Source organism: Nelumbo nucifera, chromosome 1 (genome assembly GCF_055504915.1).
Source record: "Nelumbo nucifera cultivar China Antique chromosome 1, China Antique-T2T, whole genome shotgun sequence".
NCBI lineage: Eukaryota > Viridiplantae > Streptophyta > Magnoliopsida > Proteales > Nelumbonaceae > Nelumbo > Nelumbo nucifera.
This window is the reverse complement of record NC_142649.1, coordinates 99,006,064-99,025,669: the sequence shown is the minus strand read 5'-3', so window position 1 is coordinate 99,025,669 and position 19,606 is coordinate 99,006,064. Positions and strand designations below refer to the sequence as shown.

General features: G+C 35.8%; 2 long non-coding RNA genes and 1 pseudogene across 20 annotated transcripts in view; 1 reads left to right on the top strand and 2 right to left on the bottom strand.

Moving 5' to 3' along the window:
• Positions 1–19,606, bottom strand: part of LOC148803593 (uncharacterized) — a 108,017-nt gene that overhangs the window by 21,754 nt on the left and 66,657 nt on the right. The window contains exon 5 of one of the 19 annotated variants that reach the window (XR_016077414.1): positions 396–1,905. The exons of the other annotated variants lie outside the window; for them this stretch is intronic. This is a non-coding gene — a long non-coding RNA (uncharacterized LOC148803593). Of the gene's footprint in view, positions 1–395; positions 1,906–19,606 lie in introns of those variants that run through there. 19 annotated transcript variants of the gene reach the window in all.
• On the bottom strand, positions 2,895–4,790 carry LOC148803595 (uncharacterized). The gene is made up of 3 exons (XR_016077447.1): positions 4,493–4,790; positions 3,319–4,318; positions 2,895–3,185 (listed from the first exon to the last, which is right to left on the bottom strand). It is a non-coding gene; the product is annotated as an uncharacterized LOC148803595 (long non-coding RNA).
• On the top strand, positions 9,389–11,581 carry LOC148803594 (protein FAR1-RELATED SEQUENCE 5-like; annotated as a pseudogene).

The window sequence follows — 19,606 nt, the reverse complement described above, 5'->3', positions numbered from 1 at the left end:
TCCTCTGGAGACGTCAAACTCAAGATCTCAAGCTCATAGGGAACAAGATTCTCATCGGAGCCCCTCCTAATCTATATTAGTAATCTCTTTCCTAGTTATTGCCTCCCCTCTTTCCAAGTTCTCCAATTCAACGGGAGGTGTCTCTTCCGCACATGAAGAAACTGGACATTCCAAGTCATACCTATCCTCTGGAGACGTCAAACTCAAGATCTCAAGCTCATAGGGAACATGATTCTCATCGGAGCCCCTCCTAACCTCAGAATAGCATCCAGCATTACCAGACGTTGACGAGAGAGAACAGTCGATGAGAGTCTCTCCTGGACCAGAGACAAAACTTTTCTTACCGCATTTGTCAAACCAGGCAATCACCCAAACCCACCTCTCCTCTCTTTTTCTAATCCCAGACAAGCTAATTCTTCTCATCCTTCTCTTTCGTTTCAGATTATATTTTTTGGGCCTTAGATGTTTCCTCCTGTTTTCTTTTCTGTTTCTCGACTGAACTTCCTCCCTACAAATTTGCAAATCATTCTTCGCTTCCTTAACACCAGTTGAACATTCCAGGCCAGTTTTCTTAATTGAAATACTCAAAGACTGATTTACCTCACCAAACTTGTCGTCACGACACTTCTCCAACCTCCGTCTCTGAATCACCTGGGACCTTGCCTTGAGGTGAAAAGGGGGAGTTAAATCCCCTCTGCCATTGTGATCCTATCGAATACCTTTCTTTTCGAGAGAAGTGCCTATAATCTTGTCCAAAAGGCAGCTCTGGTTCACCCTCAAAAGAAGGACCTGGTTCGAATCCACTCTGGTTTTAAAATGCCTTGTGGAGCCAGAGGGTTAGCTGGCATGGCTCTGCCCTTAATGATCTCCACATAAGACTTTTTGCCTACACTTTGGTCTCCACTTTCCAAAAAAATTGGGCTACCATCATTCTTATCCAGATACTTACTGACTGACCCGGGTGGTGTCTCTTCATCTTCGTTCGTCATCTATACATTATTCAAGACCTTCTGGCTCGAACTCTTTTTTCCACGTGTAACCCAACCTTCAAGGATGTCGACATCTTCTTCCTTAGAACCTTTCATCCAAGGAGTTCTTTCACCTTCCAGCAGCACCCAAACCTTAAGCCAGCAACCATTAATGAGCATCTCTACGCATCTAGGAACTTCTTCGAGCTTCAGACAATCGACCCTAACCACCTAGGACTTGAATCAATTTTACCAGAGTTTCCTCATTCCAGTAATTGAAGGGAAAAGCCCTACCAGCTGGAGCTTGAGAGGACTTTCTGAGATGCTATTATGGTTACAAGACAGAAACCAGTTCTCTATCCTTACTCTTCTGACTGGAGTTTCCACCGACTCAGCATCTGGGATCACTACTTCTTCACCAGCTCCATAATACACAGCCTTTGAGTCATCAAAAGGTCTAGCTATAGCAGTACCATTTAAATTAAATCTCTTCGCAAACGCCCCTGCATCATTCTCCTAATCTTGGACTCTCTTGTCTACAGTCAAAATCAAGTTCTTCTCCCACTCTCCATCCGCTACTTCTAAGAGCAGTCCTCAGCTCCTAGAGTCACTGCAATCTATGGCTTGAGGTCCTTTGATACTTTGTCCTTCATCCGTCGAATTATCTTTCAAGTTATCTCTGTAACTCTGCTTGTCACTGATTTCTGAACCACCACTTAGATTTGAACTTTGTTTTCTATCTACACTTAGTAGATACTCCTGCAGAGCCTCTGAGAATCCAAAGAAACTAGTATGCAGGGACTTCCACAACAGGTTATCAGTATAACATGGAGTTCAACCTTGATAAAAATTATGGGTGGCAGTACTATATTCACCATGTACACTCTTAGAATAAACAATAGATAATGTCAAATTCTAGTTTACCAATAAATGCAACCTGTCATGGTAAAGCTAGTTCTCACAATACTACAACGTAATAAATCAATATGCTTCATCATCTTATAAACTAAATGACAGCGCATACTAAGTGGAAAATAGTAGTTTTAATAAGTACTCCCACACACCAATTGTTCTTTTGTATCAATCCTAGAAAAGAGAAATCTAGGAAATCACAGTGAAGTTCACCAACTTTTAAAGCATTTGATTTCAGAAGATATATTGCAAATAAGTTATAATGAAAAAGGAACTTACAGTAATTTTAAAATTAAAAAAAAAATCTTAGCATATCATGAAAACAATAGTCACATTTATCTTTTTAATTTTCTGGGTGGGCAAGCAGATTAGGGTTAGTAGGTCAGTAGATAAAAACAAATATCAAACCCAGTTTTGGGATATTAAGAATGAAATTTTTTACCAGACAAGCCAGATAACATGTAACCTTGAAAATAAAAAAATAAAAAATAAAAATCCCACCATAAGACAAACTGCAGTGTAAAATTTAAAAACTCGGTAATGTTTTATACATCTTAAACTTTACTTGTGGGTAAGGTGGATTGGGCAGTGGACCCCACTGCCAACCAATTGAAAGAAATTTTCCTTGAAACTTCTTGCGAATAAATTATTTGATACGGATGCAGTTGACATCAAATGTGAGATAGCGCACCCTACCTCGTATGAATTGAGAAAAGAATGTAGCAAGCCATTTCATGGGGACTAGATCCCAAGAAGTTTCAGCTTGATTTGGCAAAGATCTGTTTTATTTCACTAAATAATTATTATTAGCACAGGTTCAAAACAAGCTAGACCACTACATTTTTAATTATTCAACATTTGTTTAACATCAAAAATTCAAAGATTACATAAGACTCATGTTTAAAGCATTTGAATAGGCTACTTCTCGTTTTCTATACAGGTTCAGCCTTCTGGCTTCTACTGCTAAGAAATATAACAGATGCCTTTAGATTAAAGATTTTGCTCTTAAATGCATAAACACTTTCTAGATTCATTTCCACAAGAGAACTATAGCAAATTCGTTGTCTCAATTTAAATTAGAGGTAAATTCTCTTAGTTCATATATATCTGGATCATTACTTTAATCTTCTCAATCAAATCTGGAACCGTTAATCTCAGTCCTCTTAAGTCTGAGATGAGCTAGTAGCACTAAGAGCGAGAATAAAGCAAATAAGGATTTTCATTTCCAAATTCCAAATTAAGTTACCTTTCAGCCAATGCTTGTGGATAGGATCATAGGTTGATACTCGAGAAGCTGCAGATGATCTGAATACCGAACAACGTTAAGGAGGAAAAGAAGAAAATACTTGTAGTTTCAAAAATCTTCAACCTCGATAAGATCGCAATAGAATATTTGAGTGAGAAAGAGAGAGACAACATCTTGGATCAAATATGATACCTCCACTGTTCTCGTTAGTCGTTGCATCGGGTATTTATCGTGGGATGTAGGAACTTGATCTAATAGGACGAATATCCACGGCCATGATATAGGATACATGACCATTACATCGGAATCTACGTTCTTGCCTATATGTACAGATCTAAAACCTTTTGTGTATACCGACCATGGCGGGAAACAGAAAAAAATACTCTTCAACTCATCGTCAGACTTTCTTTGAAATCTGAAATCCACAAAACCCTAACCGAAGCGAATGCTTGCAGCCATCTGCCAACGTTATCTACGGATAGTGGCGGGAAACGGAAAAGGAGATACCTCAACTCATCGTTCAGACTTTCTATGAAATATGAAATCCACAAAATTTTAACCGAAGAGAATGCTTGCAGGCTTGCAGCTTACGATATATACCGATGATGGCGGAGAACGGAAAAAGAGATTCCTCAAGTCATCGTTCAGACTTTCTCCGAAATCCGAAATCCACAAAACCCTAATCTTTGAAAGCCTGCATGCATCTGCAATATCGTAACCCGCTTCGTCCTCTCATCTCCTTCTCTCGCTTGTATTTCCACAAGGCGCGCGTTACCCGTCTCCACGATGACGGACGCTGATATCTATCGAATTCCGCGATGACAGACGAGCCGCATGGAGAGATGCAGAAAAGATTAGAACTTGGGAGAGACGAGGAACATACGCAGAAGAAACGGTGGAAGGCGTCAATAATTTTTGTAAAGTGCAATGGTTTTTATGCTTTTCTTTTTCTTTCAGTTTCTAGAATCTAATTTCTTGATATCTTCCTTCCTGCTGTTAACGGTAATATGATCATGGAACTGACCGGCGTATCTTCGCAAGTTCCACTTTCCCAACTGTCGCATTTCCATTTGTGTGGGAATAATATCTTTCTATTTTTATTTCTGTTGAATTCGGATCTTCTTTTGATATTATTAACGAGTTTTTTTTTCTTTCTTTTTCTCCGAGATTTTGGGTCGGGCAGGGCTTTCACCTGGTATAAACATAAAATATTAGGCACGGACAGCAATTTGGCCGGGGCCTACATTTTAAGCCTGAGCCGGTCCTCATAAAAGCCTGAGGCCCGAGCCCGAGCTAATGCCTAAACTAAAATGATTTTAGAAGGGTCGGCAAACCGGAGGAGTGGAGGAGATAGAGAGAGAGAGACCTGATAGGGTTTTCTGTCACCGGTTGTCGCTTGTCCGACTTCCGTTGTAGATGCCACCGGCCGTTGTTAGGGAATGGGGACACTGCCTCTAATCTGGGATGTGCTAATGTATATTTAAAAATTAGAGAATGGGAAATTGGGCACCGCCTTGCGAAAGATGATATCGCCTGTTGCTTCACCGTTTGTGGAAGGAGATGAAAGATGATACCGCTCAGGTGCACACTGCTGCTAGTGCCGGCTGTGATTTGGAAGGTTAGAAGGATATTGAATGAAATGGCCTGAGTCGGGCCAAGATGCACAGTCCATGAACAGATTTATTTTTAACCCTCTACCAAATTGATTTAACACCACACATCTCACCATGAGACTGGAACCTTCCATGTATGAGATGTGCGATGTGTAGGGGTGTCAATTGTGGTTTTGATTTGGATCCAATCTAATCCAAACCTTATAAAATTGGATTTGGGCGGTCCATTATAATTATTGGATTGAGTCAATCCAAAATAAATTGGTCCATATTCTTATTGGTTTGAATTGGACCAAAACCAAATTTCCAATAATCTGATCATGATGCCAAACATTTGTCCAATTTGAAATCAGTCAAAACTGAAGCTATCATAAAATCACTTCTATGAGAGTACTTTTACAAAAGCACTTTTACGAAAACACTTTTATAAAAGTAATTTTATAAAAAGTATTTTTACGAAAGTATTTTTATAAAAATACTTTTACAAAAGTACTTTTATAAAAGCATTTTTATACAAGTTTTATAAAAGCACTTTTGTAAAAGTACTTTTACACGAAAGCACTTTTACGAAATCACTTTTACAAAAAAAAAAAACTTTTACGGAAGTACTTTTACAGAAAAGTACTTTTACGGAAGCATTTTATAGAAATACTTTTATAAAAGCACTTTTACGAAAGCACTTTTATAGAAGCACTTTTATGGAAGAACTTTTGCGAAAGCACTTTTGCAAAAGTACTTTTCTGAAAGCACTTTTATAAAAACATTTCTACGAAAGCACTTTTACAAAAGCACTTTTATGGAAGTACTTATATAAAAGCACTTTTACAAAAGTACTTTTACAAACGCACTTCTACAAAAGTACTTTTACACGTCTTTGGAAGTACTTTTCTAAAAGTGCTTTTTTTACAAAGTACTTCAAGAAAGTGCTTTTGTAAAGCACTTTTATGAAAATACTTTTACCAAAGTACTTTTACAAAAGTGCTTTTATATAATTTATTATATTTCATTATGTTTGGATTGGATCCAATCCAATCCATTTACATTTTAATTGATTGGATTGGATTTGGTTTGTATTGGATTTGGACTAGATTGGGTCAAGTCCATTTGTAAGTGGACTCACATTGGATTGGATTGGGTTGACCAAATCTGTCCAATTGACACCTCTAGCAATGTGAGATCATGTCGGTAGAGGGTTGGAACGTGTTGTTGGCAAGTGATCCGGACTCCTAATTTGTTGCCTTTATTGTTGATTGTGGATCACTTGCCAACAAAACACGTTCCAACCCCCTACCAACATTACCTCATATCGCACATCTCATACGTGGCGAGTCCCACTTTTATGGTGGGTCATAATCTCATAGTGAGATGTGCGGTGTTCCATCAAGTTGGTAGAGTGTTGGGACATGTTTTGTTGGTAGAAGATCTCAACTCTTTATTATTAGGGTTAAATTCTTAAACTACCCTTACACTTAATTTGGAAGGAGTACAAATACAAATACAAATACGTAGAGTGCAAAACCTTATATTTTGTATTATTTTGAATGTATTTACATTGTACATATTTGTATTTGTAATTCCTCCAAACTGAGCCTTATGGTTTAACAAATGGACACAAATAAGGGTGTCAATGGACCGGTTTTGGATTGGGCCTCTTCTCGTCCAAAATCAATTTGGACAGATTGGATGGACCTACAAGACATATTGGATTGGACCAATCCGGTCCAAAATATTTATTAGATTGGATTGGACTTTGCCCTTCCATAATAAATTTATATTGGATTGGATTGGATTAAGCCAATATCTACACCATTGAAATAAGATAAGTATATGGACCAATTGTGGGATGAAACCAATCTAAATCAAAACGAATTTGAACAGATTGGACAGTCCAAACATTGATTTGGGCCGGACCAAAATGGTAAAAAATATTCATGCAATTGGATTGGACCTGGTCCATTTACCATGGACCTACATTGGTCTGGATCGGATTGGACCAAATGCAATTCAATTAATAGAAAAAGGCAAAAGGACTTTATTGCCCTTTCATTAAGTGAATATGTGAAACCGCTACGAGGGAAAAATGTCTTTTCTTGACTTGTATGTTTAGGCAAAAAGATACAAGCACATTTCACCCTCTTTAGTTATTACCTTTCACCGTTGAAGAGTAAAAGACATGGGATAAAGGGGATTGTCCGGTAACTGCTTCAAGTTCTGGAGAGAAAGAGAGAGAGAGAGAGAACTTGGATCTACAAATCTACTTTCTCTATCTCTTTCATTCACTATACAAAACCCTCTCTCATTGTCATTCCTTTTCTTTTTTTTTTAATAGAAACCTAGAGGAGCTACATGAGACAAGGGGTAGCACGTCCCCACAAAATCAGACTTACAAATACTAGCTAAATTCCATGGAAGATCACTAAGATTGAGACTTACTATACCCTATTGGGTAGAAAAGGCTTGATTGGCGAGCTAGTCTGCCGCTTGATTAGCTTCCAGATACGCATGATTGTAGACCAAATCTTCATTTGCTCAATTCTTCAAATCTAAACACTCTTCAATGATGTTCCGTAGATTCCAGGGGGTCAATGAGCCACTTCAGACATGAAATCACCATTAAAGAGTCACTTTCAATGATGATGGAATGGTTTGGGAAATTCACTGCCAAGTTGTGGGCCTCCCACGCGGCCCAAGCTTCCACCATGTTGATAGTCAAAGAACCTAAGTAATAAGCCTTGTAATCTACCAACTCACCCAAAAAATTCCTAGCTATGGCTGCAACTGAGCACATCCCATTGTTTAGTCGGGATGCATCTAAATTTGTTTTGATAGTACCAATTTTTGGAGTTTGCCACATAACATACTTGCACAACTTATGGGCATCAGCTCCATTCGGCTTCATATTGGTTTCATAATATTCCGTAAAGGACGATAAAGCGCTTTCAATCACCACTTGAATAAGGGTTGACACATTATTAAAAGATTTTTTATTTATATTCTTCCAGATATACCATAATAAGAATGCACACTTTTCTCTTCCATTATTTCCTCCATTTGAACTTTTCTTACCAATTTTTAGCCACCATTCCTCTAAGGAAAAGTTAGAGCATGTAGGACCCACCAAAATGGAATTTATTGCATCCCATGTTTGATTAGCAACTATACAATTCTTAAAAATATGATCACGTTATCTGCACAAAAATTACATTTTTCATCAATACTTAAACCTCTATTTTGCAGGAGCATTTTTGTTGAGAATCTTTTATTAAAAAGTAGATAGAGAAAAGTTTTCAATTTTGGGGAACAATTTACCTTCCAAATAGTTGAGTTCAACTTTGAGTTCAAATTTTCATGAAGAGGCAAGCTACATTTTAATTTATATGTAAACTTAATTGAGAATTTCCCATTACAACTAAGTTGTCAAACTACTTTATCTTCTTTTGGATTTTAGGGGATAAAGATTGATTTTATTTTCCCCTAAATATTCAAAGGAACCAAGCTACAAATTCTATTTTCTATTTTCTATCCACACACCCTTTTTTCTGATAAATAACCTCACTAAGAAGGAGATTATCATTTTCAATCTTATCGGGTGGAATAATTTGTTCCAATGAGGCATCACCTACCCATATATCTTTCCAAAATTTGATAGATTTGCCATTGTTTATTTCCCAATATAACCCATTTTTAAGGAGATCTCTCCCCTTTATGATACCTTTCCAAGCCCATGATATACCTTTATTTTCCTTAGCATTCCAAAAATCCTCTTTCTGAAGATAATTTGCTTTAATAATTTTAACCCAAAGGTTATCAATGTTTAATAATATTTGCCAACCCAACTTTGCTAAGTTAGCTTCATTAACCCATTGAACGTTTTTTAGACCCAAACCACCCTAACATTTTGAGGTACACACCTTGTTCCAACCAATCAAATGAATCGGTTTTTTTTCACTAGAATTTGTCCATAAGAAGTTCCTTTGGCTTTTATCAATTTTCATCTATGATATTTTGGGGAAGCTTGAAAGAACTCATGAGGAATTGCGGCGCCGTATTTGTTGTAGCATTCTGAAGGGTCATTCTACCTGCCAAGGATAAAGTGTTTTTTTTTTCCAACTTGCCAGTTTGTTATTACCCTTTCCTTGAGATTCAAGAATGTGTTCTTTGAAACTCTACTATTTTTTATGGGGGCTCCCAAATAAATATCAGACTTTGCTTGGATTTTGGTCCTCAAAATTTTTACTAAGATTTTTTGGAATCTAATTGGTGTATTTTTCGAAAATTGGAGTGTAGATTTTGAAAAGTTTGGGCACTAGCTAGAAGCCGCAACAAATTTAGTGAGAATGTCTTTTATTTTCAAACATCTTGTAATTGAGGTCTCAATGAATATCAAGCAGCAATCATCTGCAAACTATAAAATTGGTATTTTTGGACTTCCTTTGGCAACCTTACAACCAATTGAAATTTTCTTACCTAGAGATTTTTTTTCAAGCTTCTTTGCTAACGCTTCAGTGCAAAGAACAAAAATATAGGGAGAAAGAGGACCTCCTTGTCTGATCCCTCTAGAAGGGGCAAATTCCTTCGAGGGGGTTCCATTTATTAAAATTTGATATGATACACCTTCTTTATACATTCCATAACCCAAGCAATGAGATATGAAAGGAATCTGTACTAGCCCCTCAAATGCAAATTTCTCACAACCAAGCAATGAGACAAATGTAGACAAAAAATTTATGGTCCCAAATGTTGGCATGATATTTGAAAATTTGGAAGATGTTTACCATTTTAATAATGGGTTTGTTAGAAATGAAGGTTTTAGTGTGCGTATATCACAAGGCTACAAGCTAAAATCTAGTATTTGGAAGACTAAAACATTTTGTTGTTCCCATGAAGGCTTTCGTAGTAATGATAACAGGTGAATTGATAGAAAATTTCACCACGACATAACAAGAACAGGTTATAAAGCAATGTTTAATCTTGTGATGCAAGAAAATGGAAAATACTGTTTGGTTGAATTTGAAGGAGGTCATAATCATCAACTTGTTACTCCAAAAAAATCATATATGCTCAGGTCACAAAGGAAAATAACAGTAGTTTAAGTTGCTCACGCCAATCTTGCTAGTGGTTTTGGTATGTGTCCAAAGGCAACATTAGAAGGTAAACAAGCTAGTGGATTTTAAAATCTTGGTTTCACTAATGTTGATTATAACAACTATTTGTATGCTAAAACGAAGGACATGGAAAATGGGGGTGCATGAGCTATACTAAGGTATTTTGATTCGATACATTGCATGAAGAGAATATATCATCCTTTTAACTCTATGCAGCTTGATGAAGATTACCAAATTACAAATATCTTTTGGGTTGATGCAAAGATGTTGGTTGATTATGGTTGTTTTGGAGATGTCGTTTGTTTTGATACCACTTTTCGAACAAATGAAGATAAACAACCATCTGCTCCTTTTGTGGGAATTAACCATCATAAGAAAACCTTGTTTTTTGGAGCCACATTGATGTATGATCATAGTAAATATTTTAAGTGGGTGTTCCAATCTTTTCTAAGGGCAATGTCTGGAAAACAACTGAAAACAATTTTTACAGACCAAGATCCAGCAATGGCAAATGCAATAAGGCAAGTCTTTCTAAAAACATGTCATTGTTTATGTATATGTCACATGTATCAAAATGTAGCCACACATTTGAGTAATATATTTGTTGCTTCTCCATCATTTGATAGAGATTTCAGTAGTTGCATATATGACCGTGAAGATGAAGATGAGTTTCTTATCTTAGTGCATGGCATGAGATGAGTTTCAAGGGTTATTTCAAGTAAAGGAGAAATGGGCTTTAGTATGTGGGCAAAATGAATTTTGTGCAGATATGAAAAGCACACAAAGGAATGAAAGCATGAGTAGATTGATAGGGTATTTAAAACCATCTCTTAATTTAGCTGAATTTTTTTAAACATTTCGAGAGAGCTGTAGCAGTTCGCCATTGAAAAGAAATAGAAATTGAGGTAAAAATGAACCAAAGTACACCCAATGTGTCTATTCCAATAAAGATATTGAAGTGAACTTCATGTATATACACTCCCACAATATTGAAGGAATTTGAAAAGGAATATTCAATGGCCCTTGATTATGATATTGTAAATAAAGTCGATGTTGGAACAACTTTTCTACACAAAGTGAAATATTCCAATAGACCTCGTGAACATATTGTTACATCCAACCCATCAAACATAGTGGTTGTATGCAGTTGCAAGAAGTTTGAGTTTGTGTGATTTTTGTGTTTTTATGCACTTCGTGTTTTATAAAAAGATTATTAAAACAGGTTCCATTACAGTATATTTTAAAACAATGGACAAGGGATGCGAAGGATGGAACTACTTTTGATTGTTGTGTAAAGTTGATCCTAATGCTGAATTTTCTATAATGCTTACAAACCTAATGAGACTATTAGTATCTAGAGAAATATCAACATGTGCTGCAGAAGATAAAAGGGCATTCTCATAATTATTAGATGCATTTAATAATGCACGTGTAGGAGTAGAAGATATATTGAAGAGTAGGGTCTTGGATTTTGAATCTTCTAGTGTAAATGAAATGGAAATAGATAAGAAAAAAAATTGTTTGGAAAAATGAAAGAAAAAAAAGGACAATCTCATCAACATGACGTTGTATGATATTTTTTATATATATTATTATTGGAATTTTATGCTAATTCATATTATTTACTTGGTTTGTTTTATTCCTTGTTAGGAATCACATCAAAGTGCTAAGGAAAAAGAGGTTAACGGAAAAGAGAAGAGAAACATGAGAAACATTAAACATGATGTAGTGTGATACTTCTTTTATTATTTATATACTTTTAATTGAATTTTAATCTCATTCATATTATTTACTTGGTTTATTGTATTGCCTGTGAGGAATCACATGAAGGTGCCAAGGAAAAAGAGGTTGCTAGAAAAGATAAAAGAATAAAAATACATCTTTAAGGATAATTTTTCTTTATTTTAAAAAATTTGATAGTAACTTTTTTTGTATTTTTGTGATGTTATAAATATGGTTCATATGATCTAACTACTAGAGTGGCTTTTAATCCTAATGTATCACACATGCTCAATCTGAATCACTTGGCTTTATATGTACCAAATAAAATTATTAAATGCCAATTTTCATCAAAGGAGCCAACATACAACTTGGTTACAAGTAATTAATTAATTATTTTTTCTTGTATTTTTATACTTATTTAATATTTAAATTGATTAAATAATAAATTTCTAACATCACTTACATTCTTTTAGGCTTCATTAGCTCCAGGGGATTTACATAAAAAGTTTGTAAGTGCAAATGCACAATTGGGTCAGGTTAATATTTTAAAATTCATAGTAAATGTGCACTTCAAAATGGAACTAACAAATACATTTTAAATTTATTGATTGTACAGGAATCGTTAAATGCTAACATCTACACAAAGAATTTAATTACAACTAACGTTGACCAACATGAGAAACCACTTTCCCCGCAAAATTCATGAAACATGTTAATAAGTTTACTATTTTTATGTGAATGTCAATTACTAATAAATGTGCTACCCAAACCTTGCTGCTTTTTTGAAATAGATTTAGAAAGAATTTGTCTAGACCATTGAAGAAACATCAAATTTTTAAAATCTAGGCCTCAATAGATTATTAATATATTTATTATTATGCTTTTTAGGACCTTGCCACTACAAGAGCAACCATGGGGTCTATATGTTATGGTTTGGTGATAGCCAAGCCTAAAAGGGAGAATCATGCCAAGAAAAACAAGAAAAATTGAAAACATATGAGCAAGTTGTAGATGTGTATGAACTTCCATCACAAACTCCATGAATCAATTGTGTATTTGGAGTTTCTTTGAATTATTATTTTGTCTATCTTAACATCCTTCTCTCTATCTCTCTCTTATTAATTTTTTTGGAGGGGAGGGGGTAATGGATTATTTTAGAACCTTTGGAATTAGAAAAATTTACATCATATATTTAACTTTACAATTATTATGTAAATTAATGATGCTAAGATACCAAAGCTAGTTGGGAGTTTGTTCATTTTAATTTCCAAAAATTGAACTTTCTACGAAATTACATCATAAATTGATTTACATAGTTATCTATGGCTTCATATGAAGCTAAATATTCCGTTTCACCTATGGAAACATCAATAGATACAAATAAGTATTTGTAGATGAGTATTCCTTCTCATCAATGCTTAATTATGATACAAATAAGTCTAAGGGATCATTAGAATTGACTTAGGAACTGAGATGAGTCTAATTGGGCTAAGGTGGCGATTGATAACACTTTTCAGACGTCTAATGTCTAAAGAACTTGCTTTTCAGACATCGGACGTGTTTCGATTGTGTTTGAAATAATGATCTGAAATGGTTTTTTAGATATGAAATATTAAGATCGCAGCCCGACACTTAATGCACTTATACAAAGATAAAAATACCCCTAAATACTTTTTAAAAGACACAATATACCCCTCTTTTAAATCCACTCATTCATCTTCTTTCTCTTGAACGACGAAGAACAATCGCCGAACTACTGAATCCGAGCATTCGTGTTCTTTATCTCGAACCAGGTATATTCAACGTCTCAAATCCAACTTTTGCTTTTTGTTTTGCTTCTTCATTGTAGTAAATCTGAGCATTCACTTTCCTTATCGTTTTCTGCATTTTTTAGGGTTTCAAATAGCATTCCGACGTTAGTGTTCTGTGGTGCACAGTGTAGAAAACTTTGATGCTCATGGCCTTTAATCCTTTCCTCTCCCATCGAATCTCGATTTCTTTTTCCTCATTATGCAAAACTCTCTCTCTTCTCATTCTATCCAGTATCTCATTTGTGATATGTTCGTTCCAATTCAATCCGATAAGGTTTCATTCCCATTCTATGATAGCGAATAGATCCAGTTTGGACGACGTTTTCTAAATTTCGCAAGGCAACATTGACTTGGTTGATTTCTCAAACCTTCAAGGATCTTTGAAAGGATCAAAACTTGTAATCAAGGAAGTTTTCATTTTCAGTCAAGTTTAACAAATCAATTCCTTTTGTCTCATCAATCTAAACATTATGTTAACTAAAAGTTTTTGCCATTTTGGATGTTGTATTTCTATTTTATATTCACAAAATTTTTCCCTTTGTTTTTTCATAGTTTTTTGGTTTTTTTAGTTGGAAAACAACTTTTGTTAAGTTTCTAGCATTTAAGGGAAGATTTAAGAGAGCAACAGGGGTCTTTCCTTGACCATGGCATGATGCTCTATTGTGGATCACAATCGGGTCAAGAAGATGAAAAATTCCGGGTTGGGTATTCAAGTGACCCTTAATGCATGGCTTATTTGGGTAAAATAAAACCCGTATTGCCCTTCTTATTCGCCCATCTATTACAAAACTCACATCTTTCTCATCTAAAATCTGAATTCTTAAATTTGAATTTCAAACTAAGCGTCTCTTTTACCATCAAAACTCTACCCATTTGTAGTAGTATATATTATAAAAATGACTAACCATGACTTCAATGGGAACTCAGGCATTGATATAATGTTGATAATAAAGATTGATATTGTGGGCCTGAAGGAGTCGTAAGCATGGGAGGTGTCAACCAAGGCCAAGTTTGGTTCACTGCTCTTAGCCTCATTCTCTTAATTCTTACTCATTCTAGGCAAGAATGATTAACATTAGAGTGTTTGGTTACAGAATTCTAGAAACTGATTAATATGGGATTTATTGATAATTAATTAATTGATAAATTATTTATGAACAACAATTGTGGGTTTGATCAATTTAGTTACCTTTAAATTTAATGGCAAATTTAATTGTTCTTATTTAATATGAATATCAGAAATTAACATTAATTATACTAATTTGTGCATTTATTGTTATTTATGCATTTACTGATAAACAATGTATTTTAGAAACCAACCAAAGGCTGAACCATTTTTGCCCTGGGTTGATGGCCAATAGTTAAATAGTCCGGGTAAAACGGGTTACACCATGACACATCAAAAATGTATATAATTATTATGAGGTTCATTTTCCCTCAATTTCCCTTAAAAAATGGCGACCAATTTAGAATTTACAAACTTTTTCTTTTTATTCGTATTGTTGGAACAAATGTTCCATGTCATAACAGAGTGAATGACAAACTACTCTAAATGCAGGTACATACCTGTGTGCTGACAACGCTACAAGAAAGAGGCAAGGCCTTCAGAAGATAGCTCAAGCGTCTCAACCAGTGTAATGGAAAAATAGAATACTAAAAACAAGAAGGATGCGACTGTGGTGATGAAGGGAGGCAAGGAGGATATTCAATAGAAAGCACCACTTCTGGATATGACTCTCAACATCATGGGAGTGGTAAAATATTGATTTTTAGACTGCACTCTACCTCAGAAATCTGATTTGAACTGTAGGCCTACCTACAACAATTCAAAATTATAAACATCTCCACCTATAACACTCATACCAGTCTGTGAATTGGCATCAATTCCGACCCGACACCTACCTCCAACTGTATGGTGGAGCTAGGATTTCTGAGGTGGAGTGCAGTCTAAAAACCTCAATATTTTTTTTGTAACAAAAATGCAAATCAATTAAAATAAAAAGCAGGATATGTTGTAAGAGTGCTGACAAAGCACAGAAGCATAGCACATTCAGCATTCCCTTAAACCGGATGCACCAATAACCGATCAAACCAGATGAAACTAAAAAACCAATCTTTCACTGAGTAAAATAAAGTAAAACTTATTAAAAAGAAAAACATAATTCTAATGTTAATTCACGTCTTTTTTTTTGAGTCAAGTTGAAGTTTGAGTAGTCCAGAAGATCTCTCATTCCTTATAACAAGGGCCATTACTCAATGTTGGTACTAACGGTCAACGGTTAGCACATTCTAAGATTCAAACCTACCTTTGGCATTTTTTCCACAAAGTGACCATTCTAAGATTCAAAGTCACATCTCACACTAATCAGCCTGAGATTTTGCCGTTACACTTGAATAGTCCAGAATTCTACTTATGAAGTTTGAGTAGTAGTCCTGAAGACCTTTTTCTTTTTTTTTAGAAAGGGCCATTACTCAATGTTGGTACTAACAATCCACGGTTAGCCCATTCTAATATTCAAAACTACCTTTGGCATTTTCTCCACAAAGTGACCATTCTAAGATTCAAAATCACATCACACTAATCAGCCTGAGATTTTAACATTACACCAGGCAATGTGACAATTCTACTACCTAGAGACTGACAATTGCCCCCTAAGCCCTTACTTCCTTTCTACTTATGTTTATCTTCATTACTACAAGTGGGAAAGGCATGCTTATTGCACATGGTATTCATATCAGATAGAAAAAGAACAAACCCACTTTATGCATTTCTTTTCTTTTTCGTATGTATCGAAGCCTCTCATGAAAGTGGTCATCTGTTTTCTTTTATATAGTAATAGATTACAAAATTAAATGGCTGAACCAGATGCAATAGTTAGAAGGATGAATCTGCTCTTACAAATTACAATATCCCATACATAAAGCATGATTATTCTGATGTTTTCCATAAATTCCTTGGAATGCAAGCATTAAATAAATATATGTGGTATAAATGGAATATCCATAATTTACCCTCTTAAACGAATTCTTCCTCTTGATTTGCAAAGGAAAGTTACTGTATTGCCTTGCATGGTGAACCAATCCTTTAAATATGCACCAACAGATACAATCCTCATTTCACAAGAACAATATTCTCTTCTAGGCCTTTCAAATAATCAATACAACCTACAATTGCAGCTTTTTCAAAACTCAAGTAGGTTCTTCGAAACCATTAGAGCTATCAACTGGTTGGGTATAGCTAAGTATCCAACAGAACTAAACCAACCAAACCAGTTATGCCAGTTCTCATTCTGTGGCTTGGGTCCCGATTAATAATTAGCTCAGGAGTGCTTCTTTCTGTCCCGAACTAATTATATATAGTTAATAATATATGTCTAATTAATGGGGTAAATTTATGTCCAAATGAGTAAATTCTTTTTGTTAATTTCTGTCTAAAGGGGTAAATTTCATAGACACTATATAGATATTTTTAGTTAAAAACACTTGTTTTATAAACACTATATAGATATTTTTTTTGTCTAAAGGGGCCTATTGATAATTCTTTCTGTTAACTTGGAGAAACTTTGATACGGGTTCTAGATATAGTTTAAAGTTGGCACTTGGAGATCAAAGGGAAGCTTTTTGATTTCCTTTAAGGCCGATTTATGTTGGACAGTGTTTTGGAAACTCTACTGGAACGGTTGCACTTTCTCTTCTTCTCCCATCCTATTGGATCTTGTGAAACCCTAGTTTTTTTTTTTTTTTTGGGGGGGGGGGTGAAGAGTTGTTTTTTGCTTGGGTTAGAAATTCTAGTTTAGTAAAACCCTAATTTAATTTTCGTTTGCATTCGTTTACTTAATGGAGCAAATTGAAGGAGAAATCAAATATACCATAGATTTCGGGTTTGGACATGGTGGGTTTGTGGAGACTTTATTAGGGGCAATGACCACTGTAGAATTGTATGGAACTAATTATTTTGCATGGTCTTCGTCTTTAAAAATACTTGTATGTAGTAGAAGGAAATTGGGTTACATCACCAGGAGCAAGAAGTAACCTGTAGTGGATGATACTACCTATGAGAGGTATGTTAGATAGTGTATGCCCTTAGCTCCAATCAGATTGATGTATATATCCATCTATTGTAAATGAGTAAAATTACATAATTGTTTCATGTTATAATTGATGTGTTTCTATGCAATTACCCTTAAACTGGACACTTATGAGACTCGCGTTAGTTTAGAATGTTCTCAGCCATTTGAAAAGACTTGGGGAAGTTTATCCTGCCAAGCCTAACACTGATGTGCTGCCAAAAGGTTGGGGCAGCCTGTCTCAGCTGCTAGGGTTGGACCCTCAGCACATGTGGTGTGTGTTTGTTTGAAACACTGAACCCGGACCAATTTCTGGTCATGCCCTGGACACTTGTGGGAAAAATTGGAAAGTTACACATAATCCCTAGACTCGATTATGGTACTGCACTGGGTGTCGGAATGGGGTGTCTTTGATATGCCAAGTAGTGAGATCCTTTGGGGGTCAAAACCTGGGTATGTTGGAGCTGTTTGAGAATTCACTCAAGTGGATGATCATAGTGACAGGATCAACCCCTTTGTCGGACAAAGTGAATGATCGAGACTGCACTCTTTTTGATGGAAATCAAATTTTCCGGCAGTCGATTTCAATCGTGTTTGAGATTTGTTTTGCAAAATATATTTATATGATAATATATATTATGTTTTAAGAAAAAATGTTTGCAAAAGGTTTTAATTCCCGAGACCCATTCAAACAGAGAGTGCAACACTGCACCTTGCAGCCTGGGGTGAGATCCTTCCCTGTCGGGTTGTGTTTAGTGTAAGAGACCATTAAGGCCGGTATACCTGATGGGCTATATCTTACTTAAGTCCATTACCCTTGGGCCTTCATAGGATGGCTGGACTCAAGGATCATTTAATGTAAATTTTGAGCCCATTAAGAGCCCATAGTGATGGACTTAGGGGTTCACTGTACTTGACAGTGAATTCGGCCAGGCCTTTTCACAAAGGCTGGGCCAAACCCATTTAAGCTTATCGAAGGTCATTGTTGGGGTCCCACGCCATACAAAGTTAACCTAAATGGGCCAACAACTACCTAGGGATGTAAGCCACTTGCTTAATGGGCCTAAAGCCCATGATTAATTGGATTAATCAAGTGGTCACATGACAACTTAATCAGTCATATGACTTGGGGGAATATGGGTTTGGATAAGGGTATGAAGCACCCATTAGGATAAGAGGATAAGTCTTATCCACTTAGAGAGTCCAAATCCAAATAAAGATTTGGATTAGGAACCTCCTAATTCAATTAGGAGTGGTGCTACTTAAGGCTTATAAAAGGAGAGATTGAACTTCTTCAGTGAAACACTCTACTATCAGCTCTTTCTCTCTGCTCTTTCTGCCCTAGAAACCTTATTTCGTTCTCCATCTTTGTGACTGATTTTGATCAATTTCAACTTCTGATTTTTGCAAGAAAATATCATAGTTATTTCATGCTTACCTCCCTTGTACGATCCAATCTATGGAATTGCAATTTTGCTGAAAACTGCGTTGCTGAACCGACTTCATCTCAAGCTACGCCATCTTCAGTGGAGGCTGGTTTGGGATTCAGTTTGGACGTGAAATACCACTTTGGGAGCTACATTTGTGGAATCCGTATCAGGTATACTTCTCCCTTCCTTTTGGTTTCAGAATTGGTCCGGTTTCGGTGCAAGAACGATACTTGAAAAATGCAGTTTTTCTAAAACTGGGAATACGATTCTCAAAAGGTTGCAAGAAAATTTTTGAAATTTCGCCAAAACCATCTACCATGGTTTGGCCATCCATATGATGGATCTAACCTTCCTTCAAGGTCGATGTAGGAGAATTACATAGTAGTAGGCTGGTTGGTAAATTCCATGCAACTACATATTAGTCAGCACTACCTGTGGAGGGATACTACAAATATTGTTATACCCATTCTAATTGGAGTGGAAAATGTAATCAAAAAGAAAATGAGAGATTTCTTAAAGGGAATACGGAAGGGTGAGAAGAAATATAATTTGGTTAATTGGAAAAAGGTTTTCAAAAACCTAAAGTTCAAGGCGGATCGGGTGTACAGAGAGTGAAGGATATTAACACAACTTTGCTGGGAAAGTGGTTTTGGAGGTTTGGTGAGAGCCAAGGAGGTCTGTGGAGAAGGGTGGTAATTGCTAAGTATGGACAGAGTCACATGAGATGGGAGT